Here is a 23,029-nt window from a genome sequence, read left to right as displayed (position 1 = left end):
AAATTGGAAGAATACCCTGGTTGGGATAATAATACCAGTTTTTCAATCAGAGAATTACAGACCCTATTGCTGAATTCTACTTTTAACATATACAGTTTGGATCCTAATGGTTGGTTGTGGTGGCACAATAGTGCAGATTCTTGCCAACATTGTTTTCTTGGTTTAGCCCAGGGCTAAACACAGGTTCGGGTGGATCCCCGTTTTGAGAGTGACCATTCTGTGACTACGTATTCCATAGGCAAGTTATGTCAGAATTGGCTCAAACACTCCACTTTAGTGTCAGTTAAGCTTCATTTGTCTAAATTGACTGACAATGTTGATCTAAATGATTTTGTCAAGGGCCCTGCTTCCAGCATATCCAAAAGGTGGAAATATGCTATTTACAACGAAGTTTGGAAACTGTCCCAGATTGAGGCTGCTTTCCGCTTAAGAGCAATAGATCAAGCAAATTTAGAAAAGGTGCTGGCAGTTGTAGATAACAGCATTAACACGCTTTCTTCCCGCATTTACACTTTAGATAATATTGTTTCATCTGTTGTTGATATTGTGCAAGGTGATGTCTCTGTTTTGTATCAAAATCAATTGCGTTCAATTATGCAATTCGCATGGACTTGCAAAAGTTAAAGGAAGGAAAGTTGCCTTGGCACTACATGAACACATCATCCTTGTTTGCCCCTTTTAATTTGACGGACAATTAACGTTTTATGTCTATGAAGGATGCAACTTTTTCTATGTTACATTTTGCAAAGTTAGAACCTTTGCTGTTTTCTGTGGCCAAAACAAATTCTGCTGTGTGGCTCGTCCATGGGTTAATAACATTACCTTTTCCTTTGTTCAAATTTGAAGCTTGCATGAAGTACTACGCAATTGGCAGATATGAACCTCTCGGCACTGCTTATCTCCATGAAGCTTGGTCACTTCCTTTTACCTATAGGTCCTTGAGGGAGGGAAAAGAGGTTTATTTGAATGGTGAGGATTACACAACAACACCGGATCACTCATTAGTGTGTATGAATATCCAATTGCATGGCTCATGCGACCAGGATGCGCCTAATTTAGCCTGTGTTTTGAAAGGTACACCTACACCTGCTATCATACCCACATTCACATTACTAGCAAACGGTAGTTATTTACTTTTAAATAATGCAGATTGCTGTGGGATGTTAGCTGGAACTCCTTATGTAGATACGGTCCCTGAACGTGTGGTTTGTTGTAAAAATGTAATGTTTCCTCCTCCACATGGGAAGCTGGATGTTTCTATCTGGCCGTCGATTCTGACCTTGAAAGCAGAGTTAAACAATATGAGTCGCATAAGAGCTATTTTGTCTCAAAAAGAAGTTGCCCTCACATTTGTCCTTCACGTGACAAACACCCGCACAGAGGTACATGGTTTAATAAATATGGATTTGCCCTTGCTTTTTGGAGAATTAATTCACACTATCTTTAATGCTTCCTCCACCACGGGGCTGGCTCACTTTTTTAAGGTTGTTAGTAGTGTCCTTGTGACTTCTTTTCAAACTATATTTGGTATGTTCCCGGCATTTTTTCATTCAATTTTTTCCAGCCTATTTGGTGGATTTCACTTGATGCTCGCTCTAGTGCAGTAGTGCTTCTGTTGCTGTGTTTATTTCAAAATGGATGCACGTCCTGTGTTACAAGACGAACTGCCACGGCTGTGGCTGCTCTGCAACAGAATGCTTGATTATTATGGAGTGCTGCCTCTTGCTACATTGAGTGCAGTTCATGGATTATCCTTTCGATTTTCTTTTTTCACATGTGTCCAGCTTGTCTTTCATTGCCTGAGTTGCGATTTCGACTGGGCCCTGGATTTGTGTCTCTGCAATACGGTGTCTCCCAATGCAGATTATGCTCAACTGATGAGCCCCTTAGTTGCTCATGAATTGTTTTGTTCTGGTGGCGGGATTATGACCTTTGCCACAATGCATGGATTCCTGGGACGTTTGAATTTTTCTGCAGTGGCGCATGACTTCTTGGCACGCAGTTATATTGAAGAGAACCCGAGTTGTCCTCTGATGGTGCTAGAGCCTCCGGTTATTGAGGAATATGTATGTTCCTTCCCTTTACTGAATTGGATGGCTGAAATGTTTTCAGATGAGAACAATGACTTCCTGTTGGAGGCTGTTGCAGCGTACTGTACATATACACTGTTGGAATGAGATGCGTTTCCTCTTCTCCCCCTATTGTGACCGACGTCACATGTTGGACATCGGATTTTTTCTATTTATGATATTTTTGCCATCTTTATTTTTTACAGGCCCATTGCCTACACTGTGCCCTTTAAATTGATTGTTGATGAGCTTATTAGAAGTTTAAACACCAATTTTCCTTTCTACTGCCTTTTGCACACGGGACACGCTTTATTAATTGTTTAGAGTTTAGCAGAGTGTTTTGCTTCACACGAAAATAACATGTTTTTCTACATTAATAGCTTTGCTTGGTAAGCTTAGTCTGAACAGTAAGTGCCGAGACCTTCAAGGTTATTTCAACACTGTGGGTATTAATCGCCCAGATCAGAGCACATTCTAGACATAACACATATGCAGCTGCGGCCACCTCTGATTTTGACACGTTTAGTAATGCACTGCGTATGCATGATCACACACACTTGGAGAACATTCCTATGCTGAGAGCTTGTGCAGAATTTGATGTGATCCACTTCTGCTAATACCAGAGGTATGGGGCCACCTATTTAATCCCAAGAGACCTTCTGTAGTTATAAAATAACCTACTAGCAAAGGAGGGTCAAATATAGGTATATTTTAAACCTGTTTCCATTTAGCATTATAACATGCTTTCTCCCTTTGTATTTTATGGAATAGTAACTATGCTGACAATCTTGTTTCTGATAATATGTCTGCTTGTATTAGCTAAGATGCTGCGCATGAGAATGCAGCGTTAGAAATAAATATTTCAAACTTGCTCGTATCTCTTTTTGCTCCCTGTTGTGGACTGGTATGAGAGTATAACGAAAGAGTGTTCATTTTTGCCACATTGCCTGAGGTAACCTAAGTCGCATGTTCTGGGTTGTCTAATCATTGGTTTTTTGGAAGAGCCAATGTGACACTGATGCTAGTCTGGTATGGGATTTTGGGTACTAAGGTAAGTTTTGGCACACCCTAATTCACTGAGGTCCCAAGTCTCTGTGCAGAGTTCTGTGTACAAGCAGAATCCCTGCAACAGCAGTTCTGGGGTTAACCCAGGTCAGCACACCCCGGGCATGTGTCTTAAATCCTGAGGTATTGATATTACCCACCAAGCCTCTACTACGCAGCATCGTGCTTGTTTGTGGGAGGTGTGTCTCCTGGAGTAAGGCTTTATCAATGTTTTGCCTATTCCGATAGATCAGCACCTTCCGAAGTTTATGGTAGTCATTAAGCCTCCGAACATTCCATGACAGTGTGCGGGCGGAGTCTATCAGCTTCGGAGCGCTGCTCTCACTAGGTGTCATCATCCTGAGAGTCGATTCTCCTGGTGTCTCCTGGCATATAGGTCGTGTGTGCAGTGTGTACAGCATGTGAAAGGCAATATAAAATTGCCAACAACCAATACAATCTAACAACATCCCTTCCCCTCCTTCCCCCCACCCAAGGCAGACCTCCCCCAACTTGGTCGCGCAACTTCCCAGAGTACACCCACTCAACCCCTCTTTCCTTCCCCCCTTCAACCAGTACAATTCTAGTGTGTTTCACTCGTGGGCATTAAGCACTCAATGCACCGGTGGTAGAATGCAAAGACTCATTAGCTCCGTCTCACGTATTTCACCATTATTAGATACATAACTTTTTACTAAACAGTCCTTATCTGTTGTAACCAGTGCTGGACCACTTATGTTGTCCCTCTTCCCCAGCTTATGTCTGGTGCCCAGTTATCCATCACTGGAGCATTCGGTCCAACTGTGTCCGGAGCTCCGCGTTAGTCGCAGAGACCTGTTCTGCCCGCGTGTTGCAACAGTGTCAGAATGTCCCAGACAAAGCACTAATAGAATCGAACAGTAGTTATACAATACTGTAATCATCCTGCGGCAGACCCTCCCCCCTCAAGCCCACCCAAGTTCCCAGCATTCAATTCTTATCTCATCATTAAACGGGTGTCCAACTGTGTCAATCCTGGTCATCCATTGATCCGTCAGCCGCTTCGTCGAGCTGAAGTCTCTCCGGGCTACCGCGCTGCTCCATGGACCAGCCCTTCAGAGCCTGCTGCAGAGCATTTCAGTCTGTGAAGATGTGTGATCATCCTTGCCGATTAACTAGTAGCTCGACAGGATACAGCATGGAATAGTCTAGGCCCAAGTCCCGCAGTTGCTTCTTCATAGGAACAAATTGGCTGCGTGCCTCCTGTACACGATTAGTGAAATCCGGATAAAGCAATATACATCAGAGCTTGTTTTTCACATGCAAGGCGTAGCGCTTCATCTCTGTCTCGGTAATTGAGCAGTTTTGCGATGATTGGTCGCAGCTGAGCTCCCGTTGGAGGCCGCTGACCCAAGCACCAATGTGCTCTCTCCACCATGAACATGTTCGAAAAACACCTTCTCCCAAAAGAGTAACCAACAGCTTCTCAATGATTTGATCCATGTTACCAGTGGAAGTTGTCTCTGGAAGGGCAGTGATTCTTAAATTGCAGTGACGCGAACGCGCCTCCAAAACCTCTGTTTTATCTTGTAGGACCTTCCCGAGATGCTTGTGATCCGAGTCCAACGTGGCATGTGCCTCTTCCACCTCAGTAAGCCTCCTTTCACACATGTCCGCATGCTTGTCCAGGCGTTCCACCATTCTGTCCATCCTGTAGGAGAGTGCATCCATTTTTGTGCCTAGGGAGGTGATGCCACTTTGCAAAGTCTTTTCCATGGACAGGTGCATGCTATGAATATCCATGCCTGGGTCATCTTCCATGGATTTGCGCATTCTAGATGTCTTGTTCGTAGTGGTGTCGTGCGATTTCGAGCGCTTCTGCTCGAAGGTGAATTTAAATTTTACTCTATGCTCTTTGCCCATGCTGGAAGCCGGGCGGAGACACCAGTCAAGAGTCCACCGGCACACTACTTCAATGGCCTGCCTTCTCTGGAGTCAGGGCGCTCGCTATACTTGTCTGGGGATCACTGGTTCCACTCTCCAACTGGCCAAACAGCTATCTTTTAGTGGATATCGTCGCAGGTCCGTCCAAATAGGGCCGTTCCTCCCTCCAGTCCCTTATTTGCAGTCTGCAGTGCAGCGTAGTCTGGTGTGGCGCACCAAGTTCCTTACTTTGGCCGGGGTTTGAATGCCCATAGATAATTACGTCGTTACTCCAATGCGCTACTTGCGTTCTTTGTTATTTCTTGTGGTGCACCACCGAGTTCATAGTCCATCGTTGAACTCTATTCCAGACCAGATTAGTCCCCCGCTGCGCCCAGTGCAATCTCCAGCTCACCACACTGTGCCTTCAGGAAGGTTGTGGGCCCAGGCTCAGTGTGTGCCTCCGCAGCAGGGGTACCGCAGCCACGCAGTTTGTGGGCTCCTCACTGCACACCAGACCCCAATGCCACCAGAGGGAACCACCCAGTAGATCCCAGACCAGGATGCCAAGTCAAGTCTTTCCCCAGTCATCAGGTAGTTCCCATACCCCGAGCTCGACCACATTGGATCTCACAATCAGGCACAGGTCCCCGCAGCATGTGTCTCACCTGCTGGTATGCCTCAGGCCCACGCCTGTGGCTGCTGCAGTGCACCGCCAGCGGCCCTGGAGGACCGCGCCACCAGCGCTACGTTATATAAAATGGCAGCCACTCACTGTGTCAGGCCTCACACAGTGCTCTTTACGCCAGGGTATTCCAGACGAGGGCGTCTTCAGCTGCGCTTGGATTCCGCTGCACTCACCAATGCGGCATTCGACTAGGGCAGCGTGTTCCTCTGCGTTGCAGCCTGAGCTTGTGGTCACGCAGTCAGGGGCGTCTGCAGTGCCTAGATACACAGGTCGGATCTCTGCCAGTGCTCCTCCGCCTCACCCACACTTTGCCGCAGTGGACTCTCTAGCTCCGCAACGTACCAGAGATCATGCCCGAGCCACAGCTGTCGTAGGGTTCTCGGGTCTCCCAGCACCAGCGTTGGCATGGTTGATCCTGCCGCACATCAGTGGACACAACCCCACCCTCCACTCCACTCGAGGTTGGGGATTATGGGCCCAGGCGCCGACCAGCCTCCAGCAGTGATAACCCTAGAACGGCTGACCGGAGAAGGATCAAAGTCGGGCCAGGAGCTTGCAGCTGCACTCAGATCGCTTAATCACAGGTGGGAAGAGCGTATTTGCCAAAATGCTGTAGGATAAATTAAGGATGGTGTGACGACGATATGGAGCTAAGGGCTCAAGCTTCCATCTCGGTCGCGAGCAAGCTCCGCCCCCAAGAGTACATAGTTAAAATGGACACGAGCTCTCCCAGAATTAGGCCGGATGCTTCATGTAATTTCCTGAGGGCCTCTTTACTGAATGCTCGCTCTTTAAAATAAAACATGAATTTGAAGTATGCAATGTTTTAGACGACTCCTCCACTGATCTGTTGTTTCCTACAGAAACTTGGCTAACGGGTGCCTCTAATCCCACCATTGCAATTGCGATTCCCCAGGGCTATCAGATCATGAGGAAGGATTGCCCTACGGGGAAATGCGGTGGGCTAGCCATAATATATAGGAGCTCCCTGTCCTGTATCCCTTTAGCAAACACGGATATAGAGGGGGCTGAGAGTCTAGGTTTCCTCCTGCTATCTCAGCCCACCAGTCTATGGCAGGAGTAGTAATCGACAGCCCCTCCTCCCTCGGACCGACGAAGAAGGTCCATGGAGTCCATCAGCCATATTATTTTCCCTATTGCTGCTAAATACAGCCATTATGTGGTCCTTGATGATTTCAATATTCACATGGACAAGCCTCTGGATCCTGACTCCATGAGATTGTGTGAATCCTTTGATATTCTTAACCTGACACCATATGTCTGTCTTCCCACCCATGACAAAGGGCACATACTGGATCAGGTTGTTTCCTCAAACCAGATGTACATTGATGCCCCCCTTGCCTTAACTTGGTCAGACCACCGTTTGGTCGAGTTTAAAATTCGTAGAGAACATGCTAGGTCCCAATCCTTGGACAACGCCAGGGTTAGGCATAGTTTCAGGCCATTCCATTTGATGACGTCTGAGGCTCTACAGTGTGCTATGAGTCTCCGCCTGATTCCCTTAAGTGGCATCCTGGAACAGGATGTGCAGGCCTTAGAGGGTTGACTACAACTCCAGGCCTTGGAGCTGGATGAGGGCTGCTAAACCACCCGAGTCTCTGCCCCTTGGTTGACGGAAGCCCTACGGGATAGTAATAGGGCTTGCAAACATCTTGAAAGAGAGTGGTGGAGAAATTATAGCTCCTCTGATAAATCGCTCTATAAACTTGCTTTGAAAGAACATTATAAGAAAATTCGCGAGGAAAAGAAACTTTTTCTCGCAACAAAAATTGACTTGGCAGCCAACAAAACTAAAACCCACAAGCAACTGGACCATCGTATGGCTTGTTTCTTTTATGGAAAAAATTAAATTATCCAGGATTCCTTTGTTGCTCAGCTGCTGGACCTGGATGATGTCGGGGGACCTCCTTTAGAGGTGTGTCCCCGCTCCAGTGCCTCCCTTATGGAGATTCCTGGGATCACCCCGGAGTAATCTCTGGTGCTTATGAAATACCTGAAATCTGGCTCTCCCTCTGACCCATGCCCAGCTAAAGTCCTGTCCTCTATATAGGAAGTGATCAGCCCTATAGTGAATCCAATTTTGAACACAGCTTTGCGAGAAGGGTCTATGCCACAAACGTGGAAACATGTTAAAATTATTCCGCTAGTAAAGAAACCTTTGGCAGATCCCGAGGCCGCCAGTAACTGTAGGCCCATATCACTCCTGCCTTTTTTCTCTACGGTTGTGGAGAAATGTGTTACTGGAGTCTTAACGAATTATGTGGAGGCTAATCATTTGTTGCATTCTGGCCAGTCAGGTTTCAGAGCTAACTTTAGCACCGAAACAGCTCTGCTAGAAGTTGCAGAAACAAATAAAGCTACCCTGGATGGAGGAGGTAATGCAGTCTTGGTTTTACTGGACCTCTCTGAAGCCTTTGACACCGTGCCCCATAACAGATTACTGCAAAGACTCAGGGAGAGCTGTATTGGTGGCACAGTATTGAGTTGGTTTGCGTCCTTTCTTGTTAACAGCTCCCAAACCATTTGGTCTACTCCTTTTGCTGTGGCACTTTCTCTTATGAATGTTGAGGTCCTCAGGGCTCAATATTGAGCCCAACATTATTTAATCTGTATATGGCCCCTCGCGCCGAGAAATACGGTGCTAAAATAAGATGGAAATTGGCCCATTCAGGGCGGGATGAAATAATGGATTATGGCTCCGGTTTATGATGTGCCCATCCAGGGCGATATTAATGGAAGGGTAGGCAAGGCAAGGCAAGGAAAGCTTTATTCGACTGTTGTATTTAACAATCATAAAAGCATATAAAACATACAGTTTAAATTGCATTAAGAACTACACAAATTAATAAAATAATCAAATCACAATATTTACAGAATAAATAAAGATGAACTCGACTCTGCTAAAAACCACATACAAAAACAGGGGGAATACACAGCAGTTAACATACTCTTCCTCAAATGAAGCACCTTTTTCATGAACATTGCTAACTCCAATGCTACAGGTTCGTGCTCCAGTAAGTGCAAGCAAATTAAACCTGGGCGGCATTGCCTCAACCCCTGTTTTTTTTAGAGTGGTATTATCCACGCTTTCCTCAACTCTACATACAATTTACAGAAAAGGACTTAGTGGATGGTGGATTGCTCAAATCGTTTATCACAAGGGCAAAGTATCAACATGCATGACCAATCGCTAATTTTTGTGAATGTCACTAATCTGTGGACTTTGTCCAATCTAAATCTTGTTAAAAGCAGCCTATCAAACCCCTGGGTTACAAATGATAAATATGACTCCATTCCTAAAGGTTGTGAGCGTTAATTGATGTTGCATGATGCTAGGCTTTAAGATTTCCTCCGACATTTTTATAAAGGCCAATAATACAAGACCCTCTTTCTTTAAGGCCTTTCTGGTAGTCGCCAGCATGGCGCTTGGGTTAGTAAAGTATTCTGGGTGACCCAGATCATTCATGAAGTCACCTACAAACCTAACCCAAGGAATCGTAAGGGCCCCCTCCAGTCTGAGAGTATCTTTTAAAATCTCCCTATTTAGTTTGGTCTGGTCCTTACTCCAAAGCCTATACCATAAACGTATTGGTTTTAACTTGATGAGGCCAAAAATGAAGGGGAGAACCAACTCCTCGTGACAGGCATAAGAGGAGGTGCTAGGTGGAAGGAATAGAATATACCTGAGAAAGGAGTTTTCCACTGTTTGGAGTGCAGAGGAATCAACAAAACCCCACACCCAAGCCCCATACATTGTGGTGGAATTGCACTTGGCCTTATAAATTCGCAGGAGTTCACCCGAAGGCTTCCTTCATGACTTCTTTGCAAAAGATGCAAGTTCACTAGTTGTCCTAGAAAACGCCAATTTTTTGTTAGTTATCGTTTGGGACCATGAATCATTTGGCTGAATAAGATGCCAAGATAGTAAAAACTCTTAGTTGAGGATAATTTCCTGTCATCCACATAATATCTGTCAACCTCTGGGACCCATGGCCGCATCTCATGATATATGTCTTAGAGATGTTTATACTTAGTCCAAGATCCTTCAGATAGTTATTAAAACTGTCTAGGACCCACTGCAAGCCTATTTGTGTGTGCACCATCACTACGACATCATCGGCGTAAAGCAGAGCCGGAATCAGCCCCCCATAACTTTGGGATAGTCTGGGCCCTTCCATAGTAGGGCTTCTCCCAATCCATTGATATATAGATTGAAAAGAAAGGGGGCCAGCACACAGCCTTGCCTGACCCCTCTCCTGATAGGGAAGGCTTTAGAGCGCTCACCACCCAGGCCATAGTGCACACTAGCAGTAGCTCCGCTATATAGACGCTGTAGAAAAGCAATTATATGTTCATCCACCCCCGCAGCCTTAAGAATCTCCCATTATCTATTGTGCCTGACCGAATCAAAGGTCGTGGTGAGGTCCACGAAGGCCAGGTATAATCTACAATTTTTAGCTCTAGTATGTTTTCCTATTATATTTGAAGGTTCAGGCTTTGTTCTATAGTGTGAGCCCTTCCCTAATGCCATACTGTAAATCAGATAATATATGTGTATCCTTTGCCCAGTCTTGCAAGCATTCTAAAATAACGCATCCTGCCATTTTGACCAATGCAAGAAAATTGGTCTATATCAACCGGGGTCATTGGTTTCCACCTTCTCATATATTGGTATAATAATCGATTCCACCCAGGTCTTAGGAATATTTGTCTCACAACTTGCGTTAATAACTTGAGTTAATATAGGGTCCCATAAAGAAACATTGGATTTGAACAAGTCTACTGGTACACCATCATGTCCAGGGGTCTTACCACCCAGACTGAGAACAAGAGCTCTATTCACTACTTTCAGCGTGACTCGCAGCTCCACCTTGTCCGTATGTACAAAAGGGGTACCAAGGGAGTGTGAGACAAGCTTTCCTTGGTCGCTTTAGACCTTGGAAAAGTGCTTGATCCTAGATTCCTCGGATATAGCCATCTCAACTGAGGAACCCTCACCACCAGTTAAAAAAGGGGCCCTCACTGCTCTCCAGAAAGCAGCACTATCTTTCTGTTTCCCGCTGTGGAGGGATTCCCACGCTTCATCTCTTATAGCACTTTTCCTCACTTTAATAGCCCGTTTATACTCCGGTCTAACCAATCTAATCCTATTAGGAAAGTTAGGGTGTCTATGTAACTTGCGCTTCAGATTTGAATGCGCTTGAGTACATTTCTTATCAAACCACCCAATCAATCAATCAATCAATCAAGAAATTTGTATAGCGCGCTACTCACCCGGAGGGTCTCAAGGAGCTTGGGGGGGGGGGGTGGGTCCGCTACTGCTCGAACAGCCAGGTCTTGAGTTGCTTCCTGAAGGAGAGGTGGTCTTGGGTAAGAAGGAGGTGGATGCGTTGGAGTCTCTTCTGCAGTTTGGCTGTGGTTCCGGTGTAGAGGGTGTTTCCGTAGTCCAGTCGGCTGTTGACCAGTGCCTGGGTGACCGTCTTCCTGGTTTCGGTGGGGATCCATCAGAAGATCTTTCTGAGCATGCATAGGATGTTGAAGCATGATGATGAGACGGCGTTGACTTGTCTGGTCATCGAGAGGGAGGAGTCCAGGATGAAGCCCAGGTTGCGTGCGTGGTCCGTTGGTTTGGGTGCGCTGCCCAGGGCAGGGGGCCACCAGGAGTCGTCCCAGGCAGAGGGTGAAGATCCAAGGATGAGGACTTCCATCTTGTCTGAGTTCAGTTTCAGGCAGCTGTTCATCATCCACTCGGCTACGTCTTTCATCACTTCGTGTAGGTTGGTTCTGGCAGTGGCTGGGTCGTTGGTGAGGGAGAGGATCAGCTGGGTGTCGTCGGCATAGGAGATGATGTTGAGGTTGTTTTGGCGTGCGATGGCAGCGAGGGGGCTCATGTAGACGTTGAAGAGGGTTGGGCTGAGTGATGATCTTTGTGGTACTCCGCAGATGACTTCGATGGCCTCGGATCTGAATGGGGGGGAGGCGGACTCTCAGGGTTCTTCCGGCGAGGAATGAGATGATCCACTCCAGTGCCTTCCTTTGGATTCCGATGTTGCTGAGGCGCTGGACTAGGGTGCGGTGGCAGACTGTATCGAACGCTGCGGAGAGGTCCAGGAGGATGAGGGCTGCTGTTTCCCCGTTGTCGAGCAGGGATCGGATGTTGTCATTGGCTGCGATGAGGGCGGTTTCGGTGCTGTGGTTGGCTCGGAAGCCGGAATGCGAGTGGTCGAGGAATCCGTTCGTCTCGAGGAAGGCGGCAAGACGGCTGTTGACGGTCTTCTTGATGACTTTGGCAGGAAACGGGAGGAGCGAGATGGGGCGGTAGTTCTTGAGGTCAGTGGGGTCTGCTGATGGTTTCTTCAGGAGGGCGCTGAGTTTGGCATGCTGTCCCGGTTCTGGGGTGCGATGACGGAGTCGGCTTTGTTGAAGACGTGGTGGGGGCATGGGTCGGTTGGTGATCCAGAGTGGATGGTGTTCATCGTGTGGATGGCGTCTTCGGTGCTGACCTGGGTCCAGGCATGGAGGGTGGTGGTGGGGGGCGTTGGTTCGGTGGTTGGGTGCGTGGTCTGTGCGCCGAAGCTGTTGTGTATGTCTGCGATCTTGCTGTTGAAGAATGAGGCGGAGGTCTTGTGAGGGAGTGATGTCGTTGTTTCCGGCGCTGGGGTTGGAGAGCTCTCTGACGATGCTGAAAAGTTCCTTGCTGTTGTGTGCGTTAATGTCTAGTCGTTCCTAGAATGCTGTCTTCTTGGTGGTGTGGATCAGCTGGTGGTGTTTGCGGGTGGCATGCTTGAGGCCGGTCATGTTGTCTGTAGTCGGGTTTTTTCGGCAGGCTTTCTCGAGGGTACAGCAGTTCTTCTTGGAGTTCTTGAGGTCGTCGTTGAAACAGGAGGCTTTCTTGTTGGGTGGCCTGCTGGGATGGCTTTTCAGAGGTGCGAGGTCATCAGCGCAGTTGGTGATCCAATGTGTGAGGTTGTTGGCTGCTTGGTTGGGGTCCGTTGTGCTGGCGGGAGGGTTCTGGTTCAGTGATGTGGTGAGCTGGTCGGTGGTGATCTTGTTCCAGCTCCTGCGGGGAACGTGTGGTGAGTTGTGGTCCTTCTGAAGATGAAGTGGACGCAGCTGTGGTCTGTCCAGTGGAGTCTGGTGGAGTGGCTGAAGGAGATGTACTTGCTGGAGGAGAAGACTGGGTCAAGCGTGTGTCCGGCATAGTGGGTGGGGGTGTTCACCAGTTGCTTGAGTCCGAGGTTGGCGAGGTTGTCGAGCAGGGTGGTGGTGTTGTTGTTGTCGTTGTTCTCCAGGTGGAAGTTGAGATCCCCTAGAAGGATGTAGTCAGCGGAGGGGAGGGCGTGTGGGCTGATGAAGTCTGCGATGTCTTCGCTGAATTGTGTGCGGGGTCCTGGGGGTCTGTAGATGAGGGTGCCTCTGAGTGTGGTCTTGGGGTCGGTGTAAATCTGGAAGTGAAGATGTTCGGCAGCTGTGAGGGTGTCGTTGGAGTTGGTCGTGATGCGGATGGTGTTCTTGTGGACGATGGCGATGCCTCCTCCTGTCTGGTTGATGTGGTCCCTCTGGGTGATCTTGTATCCGTCCGGGATGGCGATGGCGATGTCTGGCGCTGAGGAGGCATTCATCCAAGTTTCCGTGAGGAAGGCCACATCTGGAGATGTGGTGTCGAGCAGGTTCCATAGTTCCACTATGTGTCTGTGGATGGAGCGGGTGTTGAGCAGGATGCACTTCAGGTGGTTGCTGCTGGTGCTCGGCTTGGTGGGTGCAGTGCAGGTCCGGATGCAGGAGAACTTGCAGCAACCGGGGATCTGGCCAATGTTGAGTGCGTTGAGGGTGGCGGCGTCGTAAGTCCGGTGGGTGGGCTGGCATCTGCTGGCATCCCCTTAAAGCCTTGCGCACTACAAAAGTGTTCGTAGGGTCCCTTACACCCCTGGCTTGCGTGAAGAAGGAAACTGCCGCTCTATGCCGGTTTGCGGCGGCCACCGAGTGCCCTTCTTTGTGCATCAACTCTAGGTATGCAACAAAACTGTCCTCCTGCGCCCAGCTAGCCTCCCAATTGTGCCCTAAGAAAGTACAGTAAGACAAGAACGCCCCTTCGTATGCTGTCTTGGTCCTGGGGGCTAAGCTAGATGCCACGAGGTACGGTAGTCCGGGGCACCAATCCGCCAGAGAGCAACCGAAAAAGGTGCTGGCGATGGGTCTGCTGCCGGAAGCTGCTCCCTGAACACCTGCATTTTAAAGCGAGAAAGGGCATCAGCTGCATTGTAGAGAACGCCTGGCACATGTTTGGCCCTGAAAGTCACATTCCATTTCAAGCATTGTAGCACAATTTCTTTTACCAAGCGCAGAATGAATGGACACCGTGCCGCTTGCTGGTTAATGCATTCTACCACACTCATGTAATCCGACCAGAACACCACCGATTGATTGCTATGGTGTTCCGGCCAGACCATCAGTGCTACCCATATCGGGAATAGCTCCAGGAATCCGATGTTGGTGGTCACACCCCACGACCCACATTCTTCAGGCCATTTCTGGGCGACCCACTTGGTCCCCAGGATGGCGCCAAAGCCCACGCTACCAGCAGCGTCAGTCCATTAACCCCACTCTGCTGATGTCGGGGGGGGGCCCGGCCACACTATCGTGCCATTGAAATCCTCCAGAAATGCCGTCCATATCCACATATTCTGGCGGACCTCAGCTGACAACCTAGTGCGGTGATGTTTCTCTCTCAAACCCTTCACAGCTTGAGCAATCGACCGAGAGAAGGGGAGTGCCATTGGTATGACTCGCAATGCAAAGTTCAATTGACCCACCGTCTCCTGTAGCTGCTGCAAGGTAACCTTTTCCTTGAGTAGGCACTGACGCAAGGCCGCCCTGAACTTAAACACTTTGTCTTTGGGTAACCTGAAGCACCCTTCCAATGAATCAATCTCGATACCCAAGAATTCCAAACAGGTGGACGGGCCCACCGTCTTCCCGGGTGTTAGCGGAACCCCGAAAGCCCGCATGAGCATGCAAAATTCCTGCAATGCCCAGGCACACTCCCGAGTCCCCGCTGTTCCCAGGAAAAGGAAGTCGTCCAAGTAATGCATGACCTGTTTGTGGCCCGTGGACTGTCTCATGACCCACTCTAAAAAAGAGCTAAAAGTCTCAAAGTATGCACAAGAAATCGAACAACGCATAGGCATTCATTTGTCCATGTAATATTTTCCCTCAAAGGCGAAACCAAGTGAGGGGTGATCCAAAGGATGCACCTGCAACAGACGAAAGGCAGATTCAATGTCCGATTTGCCATTAGAGTGCCTGCCCCAATCCCCGCAATAGCTCTACAGCTTGGTCAAAGGAAGCATACTTCACACTACAAATACCTTCGTCTATCGCATCATTCAAGGACGCCCCTCTCGGTGCTGATAAGTTGTGGATAAATCTAAACTCGCCCTTCTCTTTCTTGGGGACTACACCCAATGGTGAACACACAAAATCGGGCACTGGGACTTCCTGGAATGGCCCAGCTATCCTGCCCAAGGACAGTTCCTTTTGGATCTTAGCCATAACTACTGCCGGATTATGGTGGAGAAGTGTGGCTCAATGGTTAGAGCAGGCAGACCTCGATGCAGAGCTCTGGCCAGGGACCAGGGTTTGATTCCTGCCCCGGCGGGTCACAGGCTCATTAATTCCCCTGACCGGATATTCTCGCCTCAGTGCCTATTCGGATCATGGGTCCCACGCTGCAACTCTGGGCAGTAGCTTGCTTAGTCTCCACAATGGCCCCCACAACGCGAGGGATGCCTGGTCTGCACCATGGGGGTGCTCAGGAGTGGACACTTCACAGTGAAAGCCAGGAAGGGTTCCCTTGTGGTATTCGTACAAGCGCCGGGAAACCCACTGCGGGTAGCTGTGCGCTATACAAGTACAAAAACATTTACATTTACATTTACATTATGTTGTACTGATAACTGATTCCTACAGTGCGCACTGCCTGTGTATCCCCCAGCCGGGATACGGAAACCTTGCGAGAAACCTTCCTGTAGTAACGCAGCTGCAGCGTGGTCTGGGTACATATTCAACCACGGGATCATTGCCAGGACATTGACGGGGGAGGGGCTAACCATGCATCCTACGCTATTCTGGTTTCTTCCCCCCCTCTGACTCTGATTACCACTTCTTGTTCTGCATGTTGTCTCGGGATGGGAGGTGTGACCACAGATTGCGCATGCATGTCTGAATCTACATTTGCCGGCCGGCCTTGTACAGGAGCGCTTATTAAAGCACACCCATTTCCTTTCCCCGCCGCCTCCTCTATTATTCCCCGGGAACTCATTCCCCGGCGCTGCACGAAAGGGCTGCTGGGTTTTAGCGGGGAACACAATGGCTACGCTAGTGGGCTGGGCAGGTGCCGTGCTGCCTGCGAACTGTTTATGCCACGACAGCGAGTCAACCTTGTCCCATGATAATGATAAGTCAAATTCCTTCGCTTTCCTGAAATTAATATCATATTCCTTCCATGCATCCCCAGTATACTGCTCGCTCCACCCCACAATCCTGCACTGGTAGCAAGCCATTGCCGCATGCATGTTTGGAGGGCGTTCAACAGTGATAGCCGTAAGGATGGAGAAGGCCCTGATCCAATTGCGCAGCGTTTCCTCCACCCTAAACTTCGCACACTGTACTCTCCATTCACTAGGGTGCATCCATTCTTTAAGCATTTTGGCATTTTCCATTTCCCTATTGTCTAATAGAAAAGAGAAAATATATATGTACCTTCCCACCCAAATCATCTCTTTCACCGCCCAAGAAACATGTTGTGCCAACTCTTCGCTCCTAGACGGGATCGTACCGTCCCCTAAGAGAGGCAGGGCTACTTCCTTACCATTACCAGACACCGGGGCGGTCCTGCGTCGCTTCCGTTCGGTCGAGCGGCATCCAAACCTGCAGAAGAAGGAGAAACAGTGGCCGCAGCCGCAACTGTTCCCGCCCTAATTTTTTCCACCATATTGACCGCCTCAGCGGCATGGTCTAGTGTTGCGGGCATCATACCCCCTTCTGCAGCCAAGGAAGTATAGCCGCTATCTGCGCAGTTAGCTCGGGTGGGATCGGAGCTTCGCACTCCGGTACTGCTGCCGGCACCACCGGCGGTGTGGGCCCCATGGGTGCCGGCACAGGAGACAACGGAAGTGGGCAAACTGGGGCAGGCGGCCCCTGATGGCAAGGCAGGAGCCGGTGCCATAGGAGCCGGGACTACCGGCTATGGGGTAGTGGGCACAGCCACAGGTGCATGAGCGGGTGCACTGTGCCTCGATCTCTTGGATTTGCTCCTTTTAGGCGAGGAGTCGGAATCCGCCTCCATCAAAGGCGCAGCAATCTGCTGCTTGGGTCTACCGCGTGGGCCTGCGATATCATTCATCCTTTCCATCATACGAGCCTCTAGGCCGTCAACCTTATTCAATCTCTTATCCATGGCATTCATCTTACGCATCATGGCCTGCAACATCTACTCCATGTTTGTCCCCTTAGCACCCTTGGCTCCCAGCATTTTGTCTATTGGTTGATACGCTTGTTGCTCGGATTCACAACCCGTGCACCCTGTACCTTCACGAGACGGAGGATGAGCAAGGGGCTATGAGCACCACGCAACTGCGACCGCAACACCGGCTATTCCGCTTCTTAGGGTTGGCCAAACTCTAACGTAGACCCACCCGGCGGCCACACGAAGCAATGAAATGCAAGCCCCTCGCTCTCCTCTTACTGTCGATGTCCTGCGTGTCCTACGTCCAGTACGCTACCGATCCACTGTACACCGGTATCCCATGTGAACGCTTCAGCCTGTACGATCCACGCTTGTCTGTCTGCTTCTACTGTCGCGCTACCCCACACTCCTAGCAGCAATCCTTGACCTGAAAGATAAAACAGAAAATTAGGAGGCCTCGAGCGCGGGGCACGACAAGTGTGGGGGAGCATCAGGCGACAAGAAGGGCCAACTGAGCGCTCCCCCCTCCTTTATTCCCGGGGACGCGGGAGAGGGTGGGCCGCCCCTCCCCTCACCCCTCAACACCCGCCCCTTTGACCCAGAAGACTGCATCATGCCTCCCGGATCAGGGATTGGGCGCCGGCCGACCGGTGGTGTGGCGCATACCTCCCGCATTACCATTGGATGCCGGGAGATCACGCCCCCACACCACCGAGAGGCAAGGGGAGTGGGGATCGCCGCACCGCCATGCGGGTGGGGGGCCAAGGGCCCCCCCTTTTCATTATGGAAAGAAATAAATAACAACGTAAAGTCAACTGCATGGAATTATCTTAAGGAAGCGATAGATGAGTTTGCGGTCAGTACAATTTGGGAAAATACGATAACAAATGCATCATTCAAAAAAATTATTAACAGAACTACAAACCAACTGTCCCTAGTAAATGATAAAGATATTTGACAAAAAGAAAACATGCTTGGACAATAATAAATGGCTACAAAAAAAAAAGGAAATACAACAATACTTGGAAACATCATGGTCAGAAAAAAATAAACTTGTTCTTCTTAAAGCGAGATTTGGAATTTTGCCGGGACTTTGTCATCTTCCCCCATGGAAAATCATTAAAAGTTGCACACTATGCAGACTCTGTAATAAGGGTGAGGAGAATATTGTCCACCTTTTATGTATTTGTCCTGAACTCCAAAACGAAAGAAGATCCTTACTCAAATTACAGTTTAATGTACGAGGAATAAGGACATGCTGTCTCCATTCGAATGATATAAGCTTGAACTCTACCTTTGTAAAGTTCCTAATAATAGCGAAAAGAAAACTAGCTGACTAGATACTGAAAACATAAGTTTTTAATGAAATCAAATGAATTTTATGATGTAATGGATTTTATTAATTGGTTTTAATTATTCTAGCAAATTTTATGAATTGTAATTTTGTAATATTTGAATAATATAACAATAAAGAATACTCACTTACTGCAGCTGAGTTTGCTGATATTTTTCTTAAAGAAATGGTGCGTTTACATGGCCTACCAAGTAAAGTGGTGTCAGACCGAGGAAGTCAATTCAATTCTAGATTTTGGAAAAGCTTGTGTGAAAAACTAAAAATTGATATGGCTATGTCCACTGCTTTCCATCCAGAGACAGATGGGCAAACTGAAAGACTAAACCAGACCTTACTGCAGATGCTACGTTGTTTATTGGCAGACTATACTAGTGAATGAATGGAAGCTCTCCCTGTAGCGGAATTTGTTTATAATAACACTGAGCATGCAGCATTACATTGTACACCATTCTATTTCATGCATGGATATCATCCAAGAGCTTTACCAATTCTACTTGAGAGCTCTTTACTGCCAACAGTAACAGATAGATTAAAAAAATTAGGTGATATTCAAGACAAAGCCAGAAAACATTTAGTGAAGTACAAAGAAAGCATGAAAAAACAAGCAGACAAACACAGAACTAAGGCCCAAGACTGGTGACCAGGTATGGCTCTCTACCAAGAACCTAAATGTAGAAGGATCCTGGAAGCTGCAACCCCATTTTATTGGACCCTTTAGGATCAGCGCTATAATAAATACGGTCACAGTAAAATTCGATTTACCTGAAGACTACCCGATTCACCCAACTTTTCATGTGTCTTTACTTAAGCCATATTGCCCTGGAACCCGTCCCGAGCCACCACCTCCACATATACCAATCAAGGGAAATCTAGAATATGAAGTAAAGAGCATAAAAGACGCAAAAGGAATCCATGGACGTCTTTTCTATTTAGTAGAATGGAAAGGGTATGATGAAATGGAAAATTTGTGGGACCCAGCATCTTATGTACATGCTTCCCGGTTAATTAAACAATTCTATTTGAATCATCCAAGGAAACCCCGTCTGGTAGGAGGGCCCTTGAGGCGGGCAACTGTTAGGGTTAGTGCACAACAGAGAGCTTGTCCCCTCTCATTACAGTAGTGTCTTTGTTAATAGCTTCCGTGTACACATACTATGTTAAAGTATTTCTACTAACTGATCTGTTAGACTTTAGGTTTATTTGCTTGATGTTCTTTCTTTGTATGTTTGATTATTCTTGCTTTTACCAAGGCTTTTCTCTTAGTGGCACTCCCTAGACAACGTGCAAAGCCCTCTCATGTTAGTCCTAATTTACATAAAAACAGAAGCACTGCACGCTTCTCATGAACTATGTGCAGCGCGTAAGAAGCACACCCAGCCCTGTCTATAAAAGGCAACCCAAATGTTCAACCAGCGCTTGTGCTCGTCTTTCTCCTGCTTACCTGAGAACGGCTCCTGTTCATCGGCACAGGCGATCCTGTTCCCTTCTGGTTCTGCAAAGGCTTCAAGTGGGCGTGGGCGCAGGTTCACCTGTCTTCCGGCAATCGGCTCTTAAGAATCCCGGCTCCTCTCCTGACTAATTGAACCAACCTGCAAGAAAAAGAAAAAAGAACAAGGTTAGATAAGATATACATCCCCTTCGAGAATCAAGTAAGTGAAAACCCATTTATAAATGTCAAGATCTTTTGTCTACACTCTCAAGATTCTCATAAAGACTCTGGTGAAAAATAACTGGACATTGTTTTCAGGTATTGCTCTCGCGTTTTGGAACTTTGTGAATAGAAGATTGTTTTTCTTGGAATTTTGAGACTCGAACTGAAAGAACTTTAATTGCAAGACATTCATTGATGCAAGACTTTTATTAAAAACGTTTTCAGTACTTTGATGTAAAAGTACAGAACCCATTTTGCAGAGCTTATGGGCGTGTAAGCAAGTGAGTTTGTAACAAATAGAACCATTGGTTTAGCTATAGGATTTAATGTATGCAATCCTAACCACAATATCCTATTTAGTTTTAGAAGCTTCACAGAATAGAAGAAACATCCCAGAAGATAGAAAAAACACCAGCCTGGAAGCTAGAGACCAGGATTAGAGAGGTATTTACCGACACACTAAATAGAGAAGGAAAAAGTCAGGTAGACTGTTAGGGATAGGTTGAATTTACCTGTTCTTGTGTATGTTTTATTAGGCACCTGTTTTCCTAAGAAGTCTGAGTGAATCGCAGATTACTTCAACTCTTCAGCAGTGGAATACGCTGGAACAGTGTTGTTTCTTTTTTTTTATTTTATCCACTTCCCCCTCCCCTGGAGCTTCTGGTTCTTTGTACACTGTGAATAACTATTGTGCTGGAACAAGCAGTATGAGGGTGGGATCAGACTGTCTTCAATATCCAGCAGAACTATGTCAACCCCTACCTTTCCAGTATAGTATACTGGAAATGTTATATAGATGATATCCTCATGGTATGGAAGAATGAGAATGATGTACAACTGTTCATTGACTGTCTCAATACACGGGACCAGTGGCTGAAATTTACCTTTATAAAGGACAATACGAGCATAGACTTCTTGGACTTGACAATTTTTATTAAAAATGGACAGGTGGAAACAAGAACATTTCACAAACCCACGTCTAAGAACAGTCTATTATCCTATAAGAGTTTCCATCCTAAACCACTTAGAGATAACTTGCCCTACAGCCAGTTTTTGAGGCTCAAATGAAATTGTAGCCTGGAATGCCACTATAAAAAACAAGCGCAAGAACTATCTATCAAACTTGAAGAAAGAGACTACAAGAAGTCGGTAATATCCAAATGTCGCAAGAGGACGAGGAATCAACCAAGGCAGTGCCTTCTGGACACAATCATAAAGGAACCGACCACAGACCTAGTGACCTGCGTCACAACGTTCAGTCCTGCCACTTATCAAGTAAAAAAGTTGATAAACAAGAACTGGCGCATGTTGTCAACGGGCAATCTAGATTGGCCAAAACCAAGGTTCGCAAACCGACGAACAAGGAACTTAAAAGACATGCTTGTACACACCCGCCCGAGAAAACTTCTGCTACCAGGACCCCCAAGAGACATTGGTATGTGCCCAGTATCAGGACACTACCCATGTGGAACTTGTCATGTATGCAAATTAACAATTGCGACAAAGAACATCCAGCTTGCAGAAACTCTAAACTGGACTCAAAGGGCACATACGACCTCCAATTCTACACATGTGATTTACATGATACCGTGCCCTTGTCAGAAACGATACATTGGCATGACCTGTAGAAGAGTTAAAATAAGAGTGGGAGCACACAAGAGCAAAATAAGGCTAAAAAAGACTACCACGAAATTATGCACACATTTTGTTGATGAGGGTCATAATGCTGATGACCTTAAATGGACAGTACTAGAGATGCTAAAAGATAAAACCACCAACGCTGAAAAAATCTTATATGAGAAGGAACAAACGTGGGTCGACAGGCTCAAAACAAATCAAGTGGGGCTTAATGATAACATCCAGTGGCACCACTTTTCATAATTATGAATCAAGTCCTTACATAGTGCTGAGACCACCAGCAATGGGCCGCCACCACAATAAAATGACCAGCACGATAATGTTAGCATCGAGTACCAGACAGTCTGTTATCTATTGAATTTCAAGACAATGATTGGGTTCCCCCAGTTATGAATTACCACATCATTTACAGTTGAGAGAATTTTAAAAAAATTTACAATTTGAAATGTGTTACATTTACACTGATGAACCTCTTATCTGTGATGATAATAAGACATCTTCAATGAGTCTGTACCAAAAACGGTCCGTTTTCAATTATAATACAACCGACCCGAGAAAGTCGGCTGTTTGCTAAGATAGTCCTCTTTCTATCTTTGTTGCCTATCTACCAACAGTAAAAGTCGCCCGGAAATGACGACTCCGCGTCCAGGGGTAGAGCCAGCACTGAACGCGGAAATCGCTTCCGATGCGGGTAAGATTGGAGCCCGTTACTGGTAAGCATGGCGATTTGCGCCTAGAACAATAATATTCAGCCTCTCACTTCCCTTCATATACAGCCTGGGACCGAGGGTCCAATTTCCCCTGACGAAGAAAGAAGCCCCCGAATGACAGGTACAAATTATGTATTATGTAAGAAGGGTGTGTTTAAATGTGCACAAGCATGTGCTGTATAGAAACCGAGGAGACAGTATTTTTGTAGATTGCATCACGTTACTGACTCGAGGGACATAAGATGATTGTCTTAAATCTATGTGCATGCTCCATAACTTATCAAATTACAAATGAAGCTCTGAATAGCAATACGGGTCACCTATGGTTGTTTTCAATAGAATAGGGTTTAGTACACTATTCCTTCGTAGATACATCATAATGGACTATGAAACAATGCGTTCACTAGAAATATCATAACACAATTAAGGACACCATGATCTCCCTGGTTTTATTCTCCTTGTAAGATTCGCCATCCCTCTTGCCT

This window comes from Lissotriton vulgaris, chromosome 4_1 (genome assembly GCF_964263255.1).
Source record: "Lissotriton vulgaris chromosome 4_1, aLisVul1.2, whole genome shotgun sequence".
Classification (NCBI taxonomy): domain Eukaryota; kingdom Metazoa; phylum Chordata; class Amphibia; order Caudata; family Salamandridae; genus Lissotriton; species Lissotriton vulgaris.
This window is presented reverse-complemented; position numbering follows the sequence as displayed.